At 44.4% G+C, this 16274-nt stretch overlaps 1 protein-coding gene across 1 annotated transcript in view; it reads left to right on the top strand.

The window, feature by feature from the left end:
- Positions 1 to 16274, top strand: part of LOC126470041 (L-threonine ammonia-lyase) — a 217972-nt gene that overhangs the window by 100655 nt on the left and 101043 nt on the right. The gene's annotated exons all lie outside the window — the stretch shown is intronic.

The raw sequence follows: 16274 nt of genomic DNA, 5'->3' as shown, positions 1-16274 counted from the left end.
AGAGAGGCGTTGTGCATCACGGAGAGATTTGCTATTGCAATCTCGAGGAAGCGCTTTCCAGGAAGAGTCGGACAACGTATTACTTCCTTCCACATTCATCCCACGTAGTGACCACGAAGAAAAAACTCGAGAAATAGAGCCAATACGGAGGCTTACCGACAATCATTCTTCCCACGTGCCATTCGCAAACGGAACGGAACAGGGCAGGGGGGGGGGGGGGGGGGCATCAGTTAGTGGTAGTAGAAGTACCATCTGCTACACACTATTAGGTGGCTTGCGAAGTATGATATAGATGTTGATGTAGATTGCACATATATCTGTATTTGTGGCCATATAACGTGGGATAGTCAACATTACTTATAGCAATTAGAAATAAAGTAAAGATTTAGAAAGGACTCTATGATCAGATATAGAATTGGGCACTGAATTTTCAAAACAGCTTGATAATCGCCACAACGCTATTCTTTGTGTGGTTAGTTTATTAAATAACTGTATTTACTCTTGTTTTCAATTTGTGTGCGCCATATTTTGCTGTCTTATCTATTACTATGCAGGATGTATCATAATTAATAGCGAAAACTGACAAAGGTGGAAGATTACAATAGAAGCAGAAACGTTCCAGCAAGAAACGCTCCTCAGACGAAGTGTTTGGAAGATAACTGCGGGTGTATTGTTGCAAGACGTCCCAGGATAAATTACGAATTATTGTCTAGTTAGGACAAATATATTTGAAAGACAAGCTTTTAGGTTAAGTACCCATGTAATTGGACTCCAATCTGACGTAACTCACTTGCTCTTCATGAGTCGTCACATCAGCGAAGTTTTCCATGGAACGTTTGGTTAGAAGTACTAGGTGTTCGTCTCATTGAGCCACAGATTCTTTCACGAAAACCTGATGGATGAGGGTACCTGCGGTGGGATCTTCCTAGACTACTTGAAGATGTTCATTTTTCGCAGTATTGTCAAATGTGGTACATGCATCGTGCGGCATCAGCCTATTCTGCTGCTGATGTAAGACGACGTATGGTTCAAGATGGATAGGTCGAGAATGTCCTGTAACATCTAGATCACCTGGCCTCAGTCATCTGGATTTTTCTGTCTGTGGCCATATAAAAACTGTAGCGTATATCATTCCTTTTTATACGAGTGCGTAACTGAAACAGCGTATTTACTGTCTTTTACAGCTTTACGAGATGATCAGGGATCTTTGACAGAATTTCTACCTCACTGTAGAGACGAGTGCAGTATTGAATCCAAATGCGAAGGTGACGCATGGGACACCTTTAACAGATACGATTGTACATAAATTATAGGCCTAACACCTAGCAGGCTGCAGTATTACTGTATTTCTTGTTACGATAGCTCATGGACGAAATTTGAGTCCAACTAGATTGGGATTTCATCGAAAAATTTACATTTCAGTTAGACTGTACGAACTATTGAATTATTTCAAAGTGACATCAGTGGCAGCTGTTAATCGCATATTCATTTGCAAACGCAAGTCCGCCGGAACATTTTTGCTTCTATTATCGTGTGCTTTCACCCAGATCAATTTTCCCTAATTATGATACAACCTGTATGCCTTCGTTTTCGTATCTAATATGAATTAGATTAGTTAGTTATGCATTAGTAAGTACTGTAATTACGAAGAACCTATATGATGCAAATGTTTATTGAAACAAACAAAGAAAATAACGATAAAACGGAGTTTGCATGGATCCGTGGGCTGACATAGGATACTTCAAGCGGAGGACTGATTTACGCGAGTGTTTGAGCTCCTGCCTTAGATTTCGTTCAGGTATATGGGTTTCGTCTGTCACTGATGTCCACCTCAGGCTTCCTCAGTTACAGTACCTTATTAATGCATTCGTTGCAAATCGTATGCTTCTGTCAACTTCTTCCTGTTTTGTTTTAACTGCTCTTGGCATCATAGATATCATCACAGACAGTGACTAAGTGACTACAACGCTTCTCGAAATGAAAGATGCAGAAATAAACTGTGTTCTTCGGTGACGTATTCCTCTGACTTGTTTAAGAGAAATTACGAACTAGTTACTTCCGGAGGTCCAGGCCGATCCTAGAACCTCCCATCCAGATTTAAGCTTTCCGAGATTTCACTAAATCGCTCCAGGCAAATGGTTCCTTTGAAAGGGCACGGTCGATTACCTTCCCCATCCTTGCAGCAATCCTAGCTTGCGCTCCGTCTCTAATGACCTCGTTGTCGACGGGATGTTACGCTCTAATCCTCCTCTCCTTCCTAGAATCTCGCAAATTTTCACTGAAGGGCCATACCCCAAATTTACGGTATTTCGTCCTGTCTACTGGGAGGAATGTGTAACTAAGGAAATGAGAAAATAGTTTAAACTCGTCATCAGTGAAATGAATCTGATGATGCTTCTTTTACATGCGTAGAAAATGATATAATATCACTGTACGTGTTTGAGGCTTCATTGAAACACATCTCGTGCTCTAAACTGTTTCTTAGTGCTTCATTAAAAAATTAATACGTTTTATACATATTTATTTCAATAATTATTACTTCTGAAGATCATAATAATTTAATAAGACAAAATATTGGATGAAAAAGATAGCGGTTGATGTCATCCTGGCTGGATTAACCAATCTTTAGTTCATCCAAACACTACTAAAATTAGACGTGCGCACAAGACTACATCTATGAAAAGCGACACACTGTTAAGGCGGCTGAGTTATGCACTGTACATTTTGCGTGACATGGTTCCCAGAGTCGCTGTTTTGTCTGTTTCACGAACCGTGTGACAGCAGATGTTCCACGGTCACGCAGATACCAGTTACTACTGTAACACAGTCAAGGCGTCGTGTTATTGTTCTCAACAATGTGAATTTGATCCTGTCTTCGGCAATATTGAGATGCTGTGTGCAGTATGTAAGGCTTTAAAATATCTTCTCTTTATCTGAAATATTTTCCCTGAAAACTGCCATAGCATCACCAGCTACGCGTATATTGTACTTTTTTGATCATATGCTCGTAACTCGGAGCTATGGGAAATCAACTACTGCTCTGACTTGTTGGATATTCACGTGTTCCTGTTATTTGTATAGTTGAAAGTAGACGAATGACCGCGAAACTGCTTGTAAATGAAAAGCTGTTGGACATTCATGCTTCGAACAAGCTGATACTCAGTGTTGACAGTGAACGGTGATTAATTTTGTGGCCGACAGGCGGATACTGACAACAATACTGTCTACCCTGCTTCAAGCCTGTACTCAACGAGTCACTTCGAAAATAAATATATAACATCTGCTTGTTCCATATTGATTCCGAAAGCTAATTTATGAATATAAACATATATTTCGTAAGTGACTGGTCGCAGCTATCCGTATCTGTATTCAGTTCATCATATTCTTACCGCTCATGTGACAACCCCAAGTTAATGTGGAAATAGGATGATTCATTCCTATCAGTAATCACGAGCGTACTCCCAACACTGTCACTCCTTCCTGCAATTTTTCAGATGAATTAGAGCTTACCTTAAAGATCCGCCTGTCTTGTCCTTGACCGTTCAGCATCAGAGATCGCAACCTACAGCAGGTGTTTCAACAGTGGCGTGTGTTAGCCTTTAGGAACAGTGCGAACGCTACAGAGGGGTAACAAAGATTCTGCAGCCGAAACCAAAACTCAAATATTGATCTCAAACGTATGGGAAAAGACGAGGCAGACTCAAGTATGGGAAAAGTCTAGAATTCACAATTCTGAACTAAAGCAAGTTATCCGCGGGAAAATAACACGTACACTCCTGGAAATGGAAAAAAGAACACATTGACATCGGTGTGTCAGACCCACCATACTTGCTCCGGACACTGCGAGAGGGCTGTACAAGCAATGATCACACGCACGGCACAGCGGACACACCAGGAACCGCGGTATTGGCCGTCGAATGGCGCTAGCTGCGCAGCATTTGTGCACCGCCGCCGTCAGTGTCAGCCAGTTTGCCGTGGCATACGGAGCTCCATCGCAGTCTTTGACACTGGTAGCATGCCGCGACAGCGTGGACGTGAACCGTATGTGCAGTTGACGGACTTTGAGCGAGGGCGTATAGTGGGCATGCGGGAGGCCGGGTGGACGTACCACCGAATTGCTCAACACGTGGGGCGTGAGGTCTCCACAGTACATCGATGCTGTCGCCAGTGGTCGGCGGAAGGTGCACGTGCCCGTCGACCTGGGACCGGACCGCAGCGACGCACGGATGCACGCCAAGACCGTAGGATCCTACGCAGTGCCGTAGGGGACCGCACCGCCACTTCCCAGCAAATTAGGGACACTGTTGCTCCTGGGGTATCGGCGAGGACCATTCGCAACCGTCTCCATGAAGCTGGGCTACGGTCCCGCACACCGTTAGGCCGTCTTCCGCTCACGCCCCAACATCGTGCAGCCCGCCTCCAGTGGTGTCGCGACAGGCGTGAATGGAGGGACGAATGGAGACGTGTCGTCTTCAGCGATGAGAGCCGCTTCTGCCTTGGTGCCAATGATGGTCGTATGCGTGTTTGGCGCTGTGCAGGTGAGCGCCACAATCAGGACTGCATACGACCGAGGCACACAGGGCCAACACCCGGCATCATGGTGTGGGGAGCGATCTCCTACACTGGCCGTACACCACTGGTGATCGTCGAGAGGACACTGAATAGTGCACGGTACATCCAAACCGTCATCGAACCCATCGTTCTACCATTCCTAGACCGGCAAGGGAACTTGCTGTTCCAACAGGACAATGCACGTCCGCATGTATCCCGTGCCACCCAACGTGCTCTAGAAGGTGTAAGTCAACTACCATGGCCAGCAAGATCTCCGGATCTGTCCCCCATTGAGCATGTTTGGGACTGGATGAAGCGTCGTCTCACGCGGTCTGCACGTCCAGCACGAACGCTGGTCCAACTGAGGCGCCAGGTGGAAATGGCATGGCAAGCCGTTCCACAGGACTACATCCAGCATCTCTACGATCGTCTCCATGGGAGAATAGCAGCCTGCATTGCTGCGAAAGGTGGATATACACTGTACTAGTGCCGACATTGTGCATGCTCTGTTGCCTGTGTCTATGTGCCTGTGGTTCTGTCAGTGTGATCATGTGATGTATCTGACCCCAGGAATGTGTCAATAAAGTTTCCCCTTCCTGGGACAATGAATTCACGGTGTTCTTATTTCAATTTCCAGGAGTGTAAAAGCACGCAAAGAAAATAACGGCGAGGGTTCGTTCCAGCCCTTAAGGAAAATTACTGCGTGTATAATCTATACATGCATATATACATATAACTCGAATTAATTCTCGCTATTGGCGAAGAGGGGACATTAATTGTCCTAGTGCAACACAGCGGACGGCGACACAAGGCCGCCGGCAGTTGTGGCAGAGCGGTTCTAGGCGCTTCGGTCTGGAACCGCGTGACCGCCACGGTCGCAGGTTCGAATCCTGCCTCGGGCATGGACGTGTGTGATGTCCTTAAGTTAGTTAGGTTTAAGTAGTTCTAAGTCCTAGGGGATTGATGACCTCAGATGTTAAGTCCCGTAGTGCTCAGATCCATTTGAACCATTTTTTTTTGACACGAGGCCCCTTTAACAGTCAACTACCAGGCTTTCACCCTGTGTGACTTTTTAGTGAAGTGAAAAGAACATATCTATTTAGCGCGTTGAACATATCGCGTTTTGTACCTATAAAACAGCATCTGCGGGAAGTGTTACTCTTTTACTGTCACCTCAAGAAATTGCTTCCGAATGTCATCGTTTGCTAGTGGAAGCGTATGCAAAACATGCTCTGTGGAAAACAAAGTGTAGCGATTGGTTTCAACTATTCCAAGGCAATAATTTTGAGATGCGTGAAAAAAAGCGTCCTAATGGCTGAGGTGTAACATGAGCTGCTGCAAGAGGATCTGACGGTGAATGCGGAACGCTAAGAAGCACAGTTAAGCACAAATACTCAATTTGAGTGGCGTACTTAAGGCCAAAGCCCACAATATGCCCAGAGACATGACAAATTAATTATGCTTCATGACAATGCCAAAGCGCGTTGCAAACCGTGTGAAGCAAACCTTGAAAGGACTTAGATAGGATGTCTTACCCCCCACCCATATTCACCAAACATAGGACCTTCCGATTACCATTTGCAGCATTGCCTTCCTAACAACACTTCGCAACTTTGGAATATCTCAAAAAGTGATTCATAAATGGATTACCTCAAAAGAACTTTTTTTTGTCACGGAATCCATTTGTTAGCCAAGAAATGGGAAAAAGTTGTAGCAACCGAAGGACACCACTGTCAATAAATTTTCTTATACCACCCTATTAAAATAAACATGTCCTCTGTCCAACAGGCAGTAAGAATAAATTCAAGTACCCAACAGAGAGAATTAACCTGAAGGAAATATGTACAGAGTGACAGTTAAAAAAAAAAGGTTCAAATGGCTCTGAGCACTATGAGACTTAACTTCTGAGGTCATCAGTCCCCTAGAACTTAGAACTACTTAAACCTAACTAATCTAAGGACACCACACATACCCATGCCCGAGGCAGGATTCGAACCTGCGATCGTAGCGGTCACGCGGTTCCAGACTGTAGCGCCTAGAACCGCTCGACCACTACGGCCGGCGCAGGGTGACAGTTATTGAACTACACTACTAACCATTAAAATTGCTACACCAAGAAGAAATGCAGATGATAAACGGGTATTCATTGGACAAATATATTATACTAGAACTGACATGTGATTACATTTTCACGCAATTTGGGTGCATAGATCCTGAGAAATCAGTACCCAGAACAACCACCTCTGGCCGTAATAACGCTCTTGATACGCCTAGGCATTGAGTCAAACAGAGCTTGGATGTCGTGTACAGGTACAGCTGCCCATGCAGCTTCAAGACGATACCACAGTTCATCAAGAGTAGTGGCTGGCGTATTGTGACGAGCCAGTTGCTCGGCCACCATCGACCAGATGTTTTCAGTTGGTGAGAGATCTGGAGAATGCGCTGGCCAGGCCAGCAGTCGAACATTTTCTGTATCCAGAAAGGCCCGTACAGGACCTACAACATGCGGTCGTGCATTATCCTGCGGAAATGTAGGGTTTCGCAGGGATCGAATGAAGGGTAGAGCCACGGGTCGTAACACATCTGAAACTTAACGTCCACTGTTCAAAGTGCCTTCAATGTAAACAAGAGGTGGCCGAGACGTGTAACCAATGGCACCCCATACCATCACGCCGGGTGATACGCCAGTATGGCGATGACGAATACACGCTTCCAATATGCGTTCACCGCGATGTCGCCAAACACGGATGCGAACATCATGATGCTGTACACAGAACCTGGATTCATACGAAAACATGACGTTTTGCCATTCGTGCATCCAGGTTCGTCGTTGAGTACACCATCGTAGGCGCTCCTGTCTGTGATGCAGCGTCAAGGGTAACCGCAGCCATGGTCTCTGAACTGATAGTCCATGCTGCTGCAAACGTCTTCGAACTGTTCGTGCAGATGGTTGTTGTCGTGCAAACGTCCCCATCTGTTGACTCAGGGATCGATGCGTGGCTGCACGATCTGTTACAGCCATGAGGATAAGATGCCTGTCATCTCGACTGCTAGTGATACGAGGCCGTTGGGATCCAGCACGGCGTTCCGTATTACCCTCCTGAACCCACCGATTCCATATTCTGCTAACAGTCATTGGATCATGACCAACGCGAGCAGCAATGTCGCGATACGATAAACCGCAATCACGATAGGCTACAATCCGACCTTTATCAAAGTCGGAAACGTGATGGTACGCATTTCTCTTCCTTACACGAGACATTACTACAACGTTTCACCAGGCAACGCCGGTCAACTGCTGTTTGTGTATGAGAAATCGGTTGGAAACTTTCCTCATGTCAGCACGTTGTAGATGTCACTCTAAAAAGCTAATCAATTGCATATCACAGCATCTTCTTCCTGTCGGTTAAATTTCGTGTCTGTAGCACGTCATCTTCGTGGTGTAGCAATTTTAATGGCCAGTAGTGTATATGAAATAAAATCGTCATAAATTCTTAACGGTTTGCGTCAGGACATTCAAACTGCACGGCCGGGGGAATGACGGGAATTAGTATGGTTTGTGTTAGCGACGGAGCCCACTTTCATTTGGATGGATTCATCAATAAGCAGAATTGGCGCATTTGGAGGACTGAGAAACCGTTTTTCGCGATCGAGAAGTCTCTTCACCCTCACCGGGTGACTGTGTGGTGTGCGATGTCAAGTCACGGAATACTCGGTGCGATATTCCTTGATGGCACGGTGACTATCGAACGGTACGTGTAGGTTTTGGAAGACGATTTCATCCCCATTATGCAATGTGACCCTGATTTTGACAAGCTGTCGTTCATGCAAGACGGAGCTAGACCCCATCAAAGCAGGAGAGTGTTTGATGTTCTGAAGGAGCGCTTTGGGGACCGCAACATGGCTCTTGGGTATTGACCACCATATTCTCCGGATATGAATACATGCGACTTCTTTCTGTGGGGCTGTATTTAAGACAACCTGTACAGTAATTATCCCAAAAACCATTGCTGAGCTGAAAAAAGCCATTCATGTGGTTGTTGACAGCATCTATGTTCGGAAACTTCAGCTGGCCGCTGTGGCCGAGCGGTTCCAGTTGCTTCAGTCTGGAACCGCGTGACAGCTACAGTCGCAGGTTCGAATCCTGCCTCGGGCATGGATGTATGTGATGTCCTTAGGTTAGTTAGGTTTAGGTAGTTCTAAGTTCTAGGGGACTGATGACCTCAGATGTTAAGTCCCATAGTGTTCAGAACCATTTGAACCATTTTTTTCGGACACTTCAGCGTGTCATGCAGAATTTCGCTATTCGTCTGCACCACAATATCACCAATGATGGCAGGCACATCGAACATGTCATAACCTAAATCCGAATATGTGTAGTGACGTTTACGTGTTGAATAACGTGTGTGCACGCCATATTTTCTAACTAATTTACGTTTTATTTCATATAGTTCAATAAGTGTCACCCTGTAAGAAGTTAATAATCGATGAGGATACGAGAACGAAAGCGTGTAGCTTACCAAGGAAGCATCGGCGTGCTGGTGGTAGGCTGCTTGCAGAACCAGATATGAATGCATGTTCTTACAGCAATTCCGGAAATCGCTTGCATCTTCTTGTTATGCGACCAGATTACTATGGTGAGTTTCCAGCACCAGGTAACGAAATTCAGAACATGTTGCAAGTAAGATTGTGGCAGATTTGCACGCCCATCTTCACGATGAACCGAAATCAGACAACCGCGATTGGATACTGCTCCAGAGGGGCTAGAAAGGTTGTCTCCATCGGTTTTACTTCCAAATTCGGTTTGCCTCTCTACTGCCAATCTTACATGGGACGTTAGCTAATCTCTCCTCCTGTTGCATTGCTAGACAGCATAGGGGACTTAAGTTTCTTACGTTGGCTACACCAGAGTGGTACCAATCAAGAGACGCAGAAAGAAAGGATGTTGTTCAACAACGGCGTGGCCGAGAAGCAAGTCTGAATGGAACAACTTCTTTCTTCTGTTTGAATGAACTCGCTATCTTGGAATTATTTTAAAAAATTGATATCCAGCTCTCTCAAAATTATCTGGATATTTTCACCCCTTGGTACTTGTACCTGGCAACACTTCGATCGGTTCGGAACCGCAGAGAAAATTACTTTTCTGGGAGAAATTTGCCTATCTAATAGATGCGTAAATGGTTGCGAAAGCATACTTGACCTCTTAGCAGCAAATAATCCTAGATAAATAGTGAGTATCGTGACGAATACAGGGATTAGCGACCACAAGGCAGTTTCTGCTATTCTGAATACCGTCATACCTACAACCATCAAAAAGAAACACAAAGTATATCTATTTTAAAAAGCTGATAAAAATGCTCTTACCGCTTTTTTAAAAGACAGTCTTCACTCCTTCCGATCTGACCATGTAAACGTAGAAAAGTTGTGGAATGATTTCAAAGAGATAGCACCGACAACAATTGAGAGATATATACCACATAAATTAATAAATGATGGTACTGATCCCCCATGGTACACAAAACGGGTCAGATCGCTGTTGCTGAAGCAGTGAAAAAAGCATGCCAAATTTAAAAGAACCCAAAATGCCCAAGACTGGCAAAGTTTTACAGAAGTTAGAAATATAGCGCGTACTTCAATGCGAGATGCTTTTAATAATTTCCACAACGAAATTCTGTCTCTAAATCTGGCAGAAAACCCAAAGAGATTCTGGTCATACATGAAGCACACCAGTGGCAAGACACAATCAGTACCATCACTGCGCAATAACAACGGTGAAGTCACTGATTACAGTGTCACTAAAGCAGAGTTATTAAACACGGCCGGCCGCGGTGGTCTCGTGGTTCTAGGCGCGCAGTCCGGAACCGTGCGACTGCTACGGTCGCAGGTTCGAATCCTGCCTCGGGCATGGATGTGTGTGATGTCCTTAGGTTAGTTAGGTTTAAATAGTTCTAAGTTCTAGGGGACTGATGACTACAGCTGTTAAGTCCCATAGTACTCAGAGCCATTTGAACCATTAAATTATTAAACACGGTTTTCCGAAACTCCTTCACCAAAGAACACGAAGTAAATATTCCTGAATCCCAATCAAGAACAACTGCCAAGCCGGCCGCGGTGGTCTCGCGGTTCTAGGCGCTCAGTCCGGAACCGTGCGACTGCTACGGTCGCAGGTTCGAATCCTGCCTCGGGCATGGATGTGTGTGATGTCCTTAGGTTAGTTAGGTTTAAGTAGTTCTAAGTTCTAGGGGACTGATGACTACAGCTGTTAAGTCCCATAGTACTCAGAGCCATTTGAACCATTAAATTATTAAACACGGTTTTCCGAAACTCCTTCACCAAAGAACACGAAGTAAATATTCCTGAATCCCAATCAAGAACAACTGCCAAGCCGGCCGCGGTGGTCTCGCGGTTCTAGGCGCTCAGTCCGGAACCGCGCGACTGCTACGGTCGCAGGTTCGAATCCTGCCTCGGGCATGGATGTGTGTGATGTCCTTAGGTTAGTTAGGTTTAAGTAGTTCTAAGTTCTAGGGGACTGATGACCACAGCAGTTAAGTCCAATAGTGCTCAGAGTCATTTGAACCATTTGAACAACTGCCAAGATGAGAAACATAGAAGTAGATATCCTAGTTGTGACAAAGTAGCTTAAATCACTTAATAAAGCCGAGGCCTCTGGTCCAGATTGTATACCGGTCAGGTTCCTCTCAGAGTATGCTGATACAATAGCTCCATATTTAGCAGTTACATACAACCACTCGCTCACAGAAAAATCCGTACCTAAAGACTGGAAAATTGCTCAAGTCCCACCAATACCCAAAAAGGGAAGTAGGAGTAATGCGCTGAATTACAGGTCCATATCACTAACGTCGATTTGCAGTAGGGTTTTGGAATATATACTGTATTCGAAAATTTTGAAGTACCTCGAAGAAAACGATTTATTGACACATAGTCAGCACGGATTCAGAAAATATCGTTCTTGCGAAATACAACTAGCTCTTTATACTCATGAACTAATGAGTGCTATCGACAGGGGACGTGAAATTGATTCCATATTTTTAGATTTCCAGAAGGCTTTCGATACCATTTCTCACAAGCCTCTTCTAACCAAACTTTGTGCCTATGTAATAACGCCTCAGTTGTGCGACTAGATTCGTGATTTCCCGTCAGAAAGGTCACAGATCGTAGTAATAGAGGGAAAGTCATCGAGTAAAACAGAAGTAATACCCGGCGTTCCCCAAGAAAGTGTTATAGGCCCTCTATTGTTCCTGATCTATATTAACGACGTAGGAGACAATCTGAGTAGCCATCTGAGATTGTTTGCAGATGATGCTGTTATTCACCTTCTTGTAAAGTCATCAGATGACCAAAACGAATTGCAAACGACTTAGATAAGATATCTGTATGATGCGAAAAGTGGAAATTGTCCCTGAAGAAAGAAAAAGTGTGAAGTTATTCACATTAGTACTAAAAGAAATCCGCTAAATTTCGATTACGCGATAAGTCACACAAATGTGAAGGCTGTAAATTCCACTAAATACTTAGGGATTACAACTACAAGTAACCTAACTTGGAATGATCACATAGATAATGTTGTGACTAGAGCAAACCAAAGACTGCGATTCGTTGGCAGAACACTTAGAAGGTGCAACAGGTCTACTAAAGAGACTGCTTACACCACGCTTGTCGGCCATATTCTGGAGTATTGCTGTGTGGTGTAGTATCCGCATCAGGTGGGACTGACGGATGACATCGAAAAAGTACAAAGAAGGGCAGCTCGTTTTGTATTGTCGCGAAATAGGGGAGATAGTGCCACAGATATGATACGTGAATTGGAGTGGCAATTATTAAAACAAAGGCGTTTTTCGTTGCGACGGGATCTTCTCATGAAATTTCAATCACCAGTTGTCTCCTCCGATTGCGAAAACATTCTGTTGGCACCCACCTACATAGGGAGAAATAATCATCACGATAAAATGAGAGAAATCAGGGCTCGCACAGAAAAATGTAAGTGCTCGTTTTTCCCTCGCGTCGTTCGAGAGTGGAACGGTAGAGAGACAGCTTGAATGTGGTTCATTGAACCCTCTGCCAGACACTTTATTGTGAATTGCAGAGTAATCACGTAGATGTAGATGTAGACCAGCTCATTTACTATGCACGCACTCAACCCATAATTACGGTCATCTGGTTCGTAATCCCTTCAATAATGCGAATCCATGATTATATTTTATATTCGGTGAATATTTCATAATTTCTTCTCAGAAACGGCTGTGCGAAACCTCTCCGTGTGTGTGTGTGTGTGTGTGTGTGTGTGTGTGTGTGTGTGTGTGTGTGTGTGTGTTGGGGGGGGGGGGGGAGGGGGAATTGGTTGATTGATTTGGGGGAGGGGACAAAACAAAGAGGTCATCGGTCCGTGTGTGTGTGTGTGTGTGTGTGTGTGTGTGTGTGTGTGTGTGTGTACATTTGTGAGCTAGAAAAGTATCCAGTTCACAATAGCAGAGTAACTATAAACCGCTAGATTTTCATATGTTGCCATGGCGACAAACAACTACAAATCCCCCCCCCCCTCTCTCTCTCTCTCTCTCTCTCTCTCTCTCTCTCTCTCTCACACACACACAAACACACACACACACACACACACACACACACACATCACACACACACTCTCACACCCACTCCCTCTCCCTCTCTCTCTCTGTCTCTTTTTCTCTTTCTCTGGCTAAATTGTCTACAATAAATGAATATGACGACTGCTATTATTTTATGTCTTTTCACTATAAGAGTCAAACAATTCATCTACAGAAATGACGGGTAATTATAACAAGGAGCCTTTAAAGAGCCAGTCCGGCATTTAATTCCTTTTTTTCTGTGGAGATTCTGGTTACAGTATAGCTTACAAATTATTTGAGCTCCCTGTAAAGAGAGGTACAACGGAATAACCATTCGTCGGATCAATGAGCACCGGTTTCCTAACATGAGATATCTGTAAACATTAACTTTCTTACGCTCTGTATACCATGAGTGTCATGTTATGACTCCAGTTGTCACCCGAGCTGTTTTCCTGAAGGGTTTCACTAGCTTTAAAATAATCTTGTCATGCTTAGAAAAACTGTATGGCCGTTTCTGCGAAAGTATCGAGTATTTAATGGAGGTCATGGAATACTGCTTTAACACCTGTATGAATTTATTCGAAAATGCCTTATACAAAAAACCTGTTTTCGTACAATTACTGTTATTTATTTTCATAAACTTGCATGCGTCTCAAACGTGCAACTCTTAAGCGACTGATTAATAATAGTATGTTTTTTAACGAAAAAGTTGCCCCAATGTGTCATCTACGTTCCTAAGTCTATCACTGATGTTCTGAAACAGTTGTAGTGATCTTGGAAGTGACCACCCATAAGGCCAGAACACCAGTGTACGTACGCGAGCAGTAAGAAGACCAAATTATCATTCTGAGGGTGGCTAGCAAAGAGTGCACACCAAATAAGTCTCTATAATTAAGAAAATAGAGGTAATTAGAGTAATATACACATTACAATTAAAGTTGACAGAAGAGAAGTAGTAGGTTAAGATCGAGATAAGACTGATTGACGCAAGAAAGAAGGAATTAAATAGAAGCAAATCTACAAGCAAATATACTCCACAAGCCAATACTGCTAATCCCCTTTCCTATTCCGCTCGCAGACGGAGTGAGCGAAAAATGACTATCTATATGCTTCCGCAAAGGCTTTAATTTCGCTGGCCGCGCGGTCTCAGGCGTCTTGTCCGTGCGGCTCCCTCTCGTCGGAGGTTCGAGGCCTCCCTCGGGCATGGGTGTGTGTGTCGTCCTTAGCGTAAGTTAGTTTAAGTTAGATTAAGTAGTGTGTAAGCTTAGGGACCGATGACCTCAGCAGTTTGGTCCCATAAGATCTTATCACAACTTTCCAAAATTTCTAATTTCGCTTATCTTGTCTTCGTAGTCCTTACGTGCGGTGTATGTTGTTGACAGTAAGATGGATTAGTAGTATGTCGCAAATGGCGGTTCTCTAAATGTCCTCAGCAGTTTTAGTTGCAAAAGGGTCAATAGCCATGATAAACTTCTTGAAAGAAGTTTGTTTCTTGCCTTGGCTGTTTTTGTATCCATTCAATTTTTATTTTGCAGTCAACAAAGTTTCGGCTGTGTACCCAGTTTCAAGCCATTGCTTACATATCAAAAGAACGAAACAGAATGTAAGGTGCAAGGCAATCATTGACCTGTTAATCATGAGGGGTCCCTGCACGCAGTTCAGTGTTCACTCACACTAGTAAATGGCTCGTTGTGTGCTACTGTTTGTAAGGCAGCCCGTTCGACACACCGTAAGTGGGGTTTGCCTACTTTCAGGCGCTATAGTAGTCGCAAGACTGGACTGGTGTCGAAGTTTCCGACAGGTACATTTGTAATGTGCTCAGGAAAGCATGGGTAGCACCAAGGGCGTTGCCGAATTGGGGGGGGGGGTTAATATTACACTCTCCCGTGATCACGCCACAGGGGGGGGGGGGGGGGGGCAGGGGGGGAGGCGCAAAACAGGAGCGCTGAGAAAGCACAACAACCTTTGCTGCGTCTAATCACGTTCAAATTTCGTCGAAAGGTTATGAACGCTACCTACTGGTTCCAAATTGTACATGAAAGCAAAAATGCGGTCGGGCTGTACTCCAAAAGGGTGCTATCATGTTCAATGGGGATGCAGTCCCACGATGTCCTTAAAGAAAATCTAAAACACCTGAAGATGTCAGCAGTGTCTGAGGTTGTCAAGAACGTCTACCTGTTACTCATCGCACTGCAAAATGTCATTTTCGACCGCGAAATATGTGGAAATCAACGCCCCTGGGAAATGGGTGGTTTCACTGACGTCCTACACGCCACTCCCTAGGCCTTTTCGTGTCGATTGTGAGCGGTGGTGTGTTCGAAATGTTTGCTTGGCCACCCATAAGAATATAGCGTGATTTCATCGCTGGGGGTCGCAGTTCTGATATCTATCCCAGAGGCGTGAAAAGAAGGGGTGAAACGTGGGTGGGAGGGGCTGTGACGACCCTTCACTAGTGTGACACGTCCAGAGTGACGTTGGGCAGAATTTTGGTGAAATGTGGTGCCAATATGACATCAATAACCCACATTACAGCTCGCAGAAACTTCTAAGCCGTGACCTTTTTTTTTTTTTTTTTTGTTAAATGCGTGTGTTGACACCTTGCTGTCTGAAGCGTCGCCGAGTTCCAGAGTGACGTTGAAGGGTGCGACGTTTTCCCGCCATTGCAGAGGAAGGTTGTCGGCACCTTTGAGCCAAATCTGAAACTTATGCGTCGCAATCGGAGACAATTACAATGTTTCGAAAAAGCGATCCTACAATTTTTTTACACAGTGTAGATGAGTTGCGCTTTCCTAGAATGCTCCAAATAAACAGAACCCAACCATTCGCCTTCCCTGCAACCAACCTTAGGTTCTCGTTCCATTTTTTGTCACTTTGCGACGTTACGTCTCGATATTTAACTGACGTGGCTGTACCAAGCGGCACACTACTAATAGTGAATTCGAATATTATATGATTGTTTTTCCTACACACTTGCATTAATTTACATTTTTCCACATTTAAAGCATTCATCACACCAAACAGAAATTATATCCAAGTCATACCGTAGACTTATACAGTCACTCAAAGACGACCTTGTCCACCACATTACAGCATCATCAGCAAACAGTCGCAGACTATACTAAA

The sequence above is a fragment of the Schistocerca serialis genome, chromosome 3, assembly GCF_023864345.2.
Source record: "Schistocerca serialis cubense isolate TAMUIC-IGC-003099 chromosome 3, iqSchSeri2.2, whole genome shotgun sequence".
In the NCBI taxonomy this organism is placed as follows: Eukaryota; Metazoa; Arthropoda; class Insecta; order Orthoptera; family Acrididae; genus Schistocerca; species Schistocerca serialis.
This window is presented reverse-complemented; position numbering and strand designations above follow the sequence as displayed.